At 54.9% G+C, this 5000-nt stretch overlaps 1 non-coding gene across 1 annotated transcript in view; it reads left to right on the top strand.

Annotated features, from left to right (window-relative positions):
- Positions 1–3994: 3994 nt before the first annotated feature.
- LOC144431566 (small subunit ribosomal RNA) overlaps positions 3995–5000 on the top strand; it is a 1810-nt gene continuing 804 nt past the window's right edge. Inside the window, exon 1 of the ribosomal RNA XR_013480130.1 lies at positions 3995–5000. This exon is cut by the window's right edge and continues 804 nt beyond it. This is a non-coding gene — a ribosomal RNA (small subunit ribosomal RNA).

The following is a 5000-nucleotide window of genomic DNA, read 5'->3' as shown; positions in this document are numbered from 1 at the left end:
AACCTAACCCTAGGTAAGGCATGTCAGAGCGAAAGACAGTAATTTCGAATGAGCCAAGAAAGAGCGGTGCGGGGCCGGTCGGAGCGCACCCTTTTCTCGGTGGCTGGCGGGCGAGAGAGTGCTGCGTCGCCGGCATCGGCGTCGAAAGAAGCCGAGCCGAAAAAAGTTAAAGTACAAACGTGCAAGCATACTAAGCTAACCCTAGGTAAGGCATGTCAGAGCGAAAGACAGTAATTTCGAATGAGCCAAGAAAGAGCGGTGCGGGGCCGGTCGGAGCGCACCCTTTTCTCGGTGGCTGGCGGGCGAGAGAGTGCTGCGTCGCCGGCATCGGCGTCGAAAGAAGCCGAGCCGAAAAAAGTTAAAGTACAAACGTGCAAGCATACTAACCTAACCCTAGGTAAGGCATGTCAGAGCGAAAGACAGTAATTTCGAATGAGCCAAGAAAGAGCGGTGCGGGGCCGGTCGGAGCGCACCCTTTTCTCGGTGGCTGGCGGGCGAGAGAGTGCTGCGTCGCCGGCATCGGCGTCGAAAGAAGCCGAGCCGAAAAAAGTTAAAGTACAAACGTGCAAGCATACTAACCTAACCCTAGGTAAGGCATGTCAGAGCGAAAGACAGTAATTTCGAATGAGCCAAGAAAGAGCGGTGCGGGGCCGGTCGGAGCGCACCCTTTTCTCGGTGGCTGGCGGGCGAGAGAGTGATGCGTCGCCGGCATCGGCGTCGAAAGAAGCCGAGCCGAAAAAAGTTAAAGTACAAACGTGCAAGCATACTAACCTAACCCTAGGTAAGGCATGTCAGAGCGAAAGACAGTAATTTCGAATGAGCCAAGAAAGAGCGGTGCGGGGCCGGTCGGAGCGCACCCTTTTCTCGGTGGCTGGCAGGCGAGAGAGTGCTGCGTCGCCGGCATCGGCGTCGAAAGAAGCCGAGCCGAAAAAAGTTAAAGTACAAACGTGCAAGCATACTAACCTAACCCTAGGTAAGGCATGTCAGAGCGAAAGACAGTAATTTCGAATGAGCCAAGAAAGAGCGGTGCGGGGCCGGTCGGAGCGCACCCTTTTCTCGGTGGCTGGCGGGCGAGAGAGTGCTGCGTCGCCGGCATCGGCGTCGAAAGAAGCCGAGCCGAAAAAAGTTAAAGTACAAACGTGCAAGCATACTAACCTAACCCTAGGTAAGGCATGTCAGAGCGAAAGACAGTAATTTCGAATGAGCCAAGAAAGAGCGGTGCGGGGCCGGTCGGAGCGCACCCTTTTCTCGGTGGCTGGCGGGCGAGAGAGTGCTGCGTCGCCGGCATCGGCGTCGAAAGAAGCCGAGCCGAAAAAAGTTAAAGTACAAACGTGCAAGCATACTAACCTAACCCTAGGTAAGGCATGTCAGAGCGAAAGACAGTAATTTCGAATGAGCCAAGAAAGAGCGGTGCGGGGCCGGTCGGAGCGCACCCTTTTCTCGGTGGCTGGCGGGCGAGAGAGTGATGCGTCGCCGGCATCGGCGTCGAAAGAAGCCGAGCCGAAAAAAGTTAAAGTACAAACGTGCAAGCATACTAACCTAACCCTAGGTAAGGCATGTCAGAGCGAAAGACAGTAATTTCGAATGAGCCAAGAAAGAGCGGTGCGGGGCCGGTCGGAGCGCACCCTTTTCTCGGTGGCTGGCGGGCGAGAGAGTGCTGCGTCGCCGGCATCGGCGTCGAAAGAAGCCGAGCCGTAAAAAGGTAAAGTACAAACGTGCAAGCATACTAACCTAACCCTAGGTAAGGCATGTCAGAGCGAAAGACAGTAATTTCGAATGAGCCAAGAAAGAGCGGTGCGGGGCCGGTCGGAGCGCACCCTTTTCTCGGTGGCTGGCGGGCGAGAGAGTGCTGCGTCGCCGGCATCGGCGTCGAAAGAAGCCGAGCCGAAAAAAGTTAAAGTACAAACGTGCAAGCATACTAACCTAACCCTAGGTAAGGCATGTCAGAGCGAAAGACAGTAATTTCGAATGAGCCAAGAAAGAGCGGTGCGGGGCCGGTCGGAGCGCACCCTTTTCTCGGTGGCTGGCGGGCGAGAGAGTGCTGCGTCGCCGGCATCGGCGTCGAAAGAAGCCGAGCCGAAAAAAGTTAAAGTACAAACGTGCAAGCATACTAACCTAACCCTAGGTAAGGCATGTCAGAGCGAAAGACAGTAATTTCGAATGAGCCAAGAAAGAGCGGTGCGGGGCCGGTCGGAGCGCACCCTTTTCTCGGTGGCTGGCGGGCGAGAGAGTGCTGCGTCGCCGGCATCGGCGTCGAAAGAAGCCGAGCCGAAAAAAGTTAAAGTACAAACGTGCAAGCATACTAACCTAACCCTAGGTAAGGCATGTCAGAGCGAAAGACAGTAATTTCGAATGAGCCAAGAAAGAGCGGTGCGGGGCCGGTCGGAGCGCACCCTTTTCTCGGTGGCTGGCGGGCGAGAGAGTGCTGCGTCGCCGGCATCGGCGTCGAAAGAAGCCGAGCCGAAAAAAGTTAAAGTACAAACGTGCAAGCATACTAACCTAACCCTAGGTAAGGCATGTCAGAGCGAAAGACAGTAATTTCGAATGAGCCAAGAAAGAGCGGTGCGGGGCCGGTCGGAGCGCACCCTTTTCTCGGTGGCTGGCGGGCGAGAGAGTGATGCGTCGCCGGCATCGGCGTCGAAAGAAGCCGAGCCGAAAAAAGTTAAAGTACAAACGTGCAAGCATACTAACCTAACCCTAGGTAAGGCATGTCAGAGCGAAAGACAGTAATTTCGAATGAGCCAAGAAAGAGCGGTGCGGGGCCGGTCGGAGCGCACCCTTTTCTCGGTGGCTGGCGGGCGAGAGAGTGCTGCGTCGCCGGCATCGGCGTCGAAAGAAGCCGAGCCGAAAAAAGTTAAAGTACAAACGTGCAAGCATACTAACCTAACCCTAGGTAAGGCATGTCAGAGCGAAAGACAGTAATTTCGAATGAGCCAAGAAAGAGCGGTGCGGGGCCGGTCGGAGCGCACCCTTTTCTCGGTGGCTGGCGGGCGAGAGAGTGCTGCGTCGCCGGCATCGGCGTCGAAAGAAGCCGAGCCGAAAAAAGTTAAAGTACAAACGTGCAAGCATACTAACCTAACCCTAGGTAAGGCATGTCAGAGCGAAAGACAGTAATTTCGAATGAGCCAAGAAAGAGCGGTGCGGGGCCGGTCGGAGCGCACCCTTTTCTCGGTGGCTGGCGGGCGAGAGAGTGCTGCGTCGCCGGCATCGGCGTCGAAAGAAGCCGAGCCGAAAAAAGTTAAAGTACAAACGTGCAAGCATACTAACCTAACCCTAGGTAAGGCATGTCAGAGCGAAAGACAGTAATTTCGAATGAGCCAAGAAAGAGCGGTGCGGGGCCGGTCGGAGCGCACCCTTTTCTCGGTGGCTGGCGGGCGAGAGAGTGCTGCGTCGCCGGCATCGGCGTCGAAAGAAGCCGAGCCGAAAAAAGTTAAAGTACAAACGTGCAAGCATACTAACCTAACCCTAGGTAAGGCATGTCAGAGCGAAAGACAGTAATTTCGAATGAGCCAAGAAAGAGCGGTGCGGGGCCGGTCGGAGCGCACCCTTTTCTCGGTGGCTGGCGGGCGAGAGAGTGCTGCGTCGCCGGCATCGGCGTCGAAAGAAGCCGAGCCAAAAAAAGTTAAAGTACAAACGCGATGCTAATGAGCGAGCCGTTGTCTCGACTAATATGTAGGGGGCGTTCGATCGAGCGTCTGGCTTGAGCGCTTGTCGGCCTAGCAGAACGGTCGCATTGTTATGCCCGGGTTTTAGGCACCGCTGCAGGCGGCCGGCAGAGCTCTTGTTTGTGCGAAACTGAATGGATCGAGCCCGAGAGAGGGCGAGCAAAGAAAAAACGCAAATCGCTCCGCCTGGCACTGCCGGCGAGAGCGTGGACGTCGCGGCCAGCGACTGTCGAAGCTGAGTACGGCCGCAGGCGATCGCCTCGGTCTTAAACGAATGCGACGAGCACGCGCCGGGCGGCCCAGCAAGGGCCGAGCGCAGCTGTCGCAGCTATCTGGTTGATCCTGCCAGTAGTGATATGCTTGTCTCAAAGATTAAGCCATGCAGGTGCAAGTACGAGTTCTCGTAAAGCGAAACTGCGAATGGCTCATTAAATCAGTCTTGGTTTATTTGGTCTCGTAAGCGAAGTGGATAACTGTGGTAATTCTAGAGCTAATACATGCATTAAGCGCCGACTTCGGGAGGCGCGCTTTTATCAGATCAAAACCGACCGGGTTCGTCCTGTGACGTTTGATGACTCTGGATAACCACGCGGATCGTACGGTCTCTGCACCGACGACGTATCATTCAAGTGTCTGCCCTATCAACTGTCGAAGGTACGCTACGTGCCTACCTTTGTGATAACGGGTAACGGGGAATCAGGGTTCGATTCCGGAGAGGGAGCCTGAGAAACGGCTACCACATCCAAGGAAGGCAGCAGGCGCGCAAATTACCCATTCCCGACACGGGGAGGTAGTGACGAAAAATAACAATACAGGACTCTAACGAGGCCCTGTAATTGGAATGAGTACATCCTAAAACTCTTAACGAGTATCCATTGGAGGGCAAGTCTGGTGCCAGCAGCCGCGGTAATTCCAGCTCCAACAGTGTATGCTAAAGTTGTTGCGGTTGAAAAGCTCGTAGTTGGATTTTGGGCGAGCGCCGCCGGTCCGTCGCAAGGCGTGTCACTGGTTGCGTTCGCCTCACCTTCGGTTCTCCGTCGGTGCTCTTGACTGAGTGTCGGCGGTGGCCGATAAGTTTACTTTGAAAAAATTAGAGTGTTCAAAGCAGGCTGTTCGCCTGCATAGTGTTGCATGGAATAATGGAATAGGACCTCGGTTCTATTTTGTTGGTTTTCGGAGCACGAGGTAATGATTAAGAGGGACAGACGGGGGCGTCCGTACTCTGCCGTTAGAGGTGAAATTCTTGGATCGGCGGAAGACGAACTACTGCGAAAGCATTCGCCAAGAATGTTTTCTTTAATCAAGAGCGAAAGTCAGAGGTTCGAAGACGATCAG

The sequence above is a fragment of the Styela clava genome, chromosome 13 (assembly GCF_964204865.1).
Source record: "Styela clava chromosome 13, kaStyClav1.hap1.2, whole genome shotgun sequence".
Taxonomy (NCBI): Eukaryota; Metazoa; Chordata; class Ascidiacea; order Stolidobranchia; family Styelidae; genus Styela; species Styela clava.
This window is presented reverse-complemented; position numbering and strand designations above follow the sequence as displayed.